This window comes from Sceloporus undulatus, chromosome 9 (assembly GCF_019175285.1).
Source record: "Sceloporus undulatus isolate JIND9_A2432 ecotype Alabama chromosome 9, SceUnd_v1.1, whole genome shotgun sequence".
NCBI lineage: Eukaryota > Metazoa > Chordata > Lepidosauria > Squamata > Phrynosomatidae > Sceloporus > Sceloporus undulatus.
In genome coordinates this window covers 28,191,983-28,192,900 of record NC_056530.1, presented here as the reverse complement: position 1 = coordinate 28,192,900, position 918 = coordinate 28,191,983, and positions in this window count along the sequence as shown.

Here is a 918-nt window from a genome sequence, read left to right as displayed (position 1 = left end):
CAGTTTTTTGTGGGCTTGGGGGGCTCTGTGGCATGTTTGAGAAGAGCTTCTCTGACATTTCGCCCGCCTCTTGGTGACATCTTCAGAGTGCTGGCATGGAAGAGAGTGGGGTCACACACTATATATATGAGGTGTGTGTGTGTGTGTGTGTGTGTGGTCCCACTCACTTCCATCTTCAGAGAATGCTGGCATGGAAGAGAGTGGGGTCACACACTATATTATGGTGGTGTGTGTGTGTGTGTGTGTGTGTGTGTGTATCCCATCCCTTCCATCTTCAGAGAATGCTGGCATGGAGAGAGTGGGGTCACACACTATATATATGGTGTGTGGTGTGTGTGTGTGGTGTGTATCCCACTCACTTCCTCTTCAGAGAATGCTGGCATGGAAGAGAGTGGGGTCACACACTTATATATGAGTTTGTGTGTGTGTGTGTGTGTATCCCACTCACTTCCATCTTCAGAGATGCTGGCATGGAGAGAGAGTGGGGTCACAACGACATATATATGAGTGTGTGTGTGTGTGTGTGTGTGTATCCACCCACTTCCATCTTCAGAGAATGCTGGCATGGAAGAGAGTGGGGTCACACACTATATATATGAGTGTGGTGTGTGTGTGTGTGTGTGTATCCCACTCACTTCCATCTTCAGGAATGCTGGCCGGAGAGGTGGGGTCACACACTATATCATCATGGTGTGTGTGTGTGGTGTGTGTGTGTGTGTGTGGTATCCCACTCACTTCCTAGCTCTCCCAGTATCCCCTGTGAATATGGCCATAGGAGCAGTGGCGTCCCCAGAAGGGTGCGGGGAGTGCGGACCACCCCAGAAGAGGGGTGACACCTGGTCAGTCCCCCCACTTCAATGCCATTAGTTTGGTGTGGCATGTGACAGGGAGGTCAGTGGTGCCCGCATTGGGTGACGA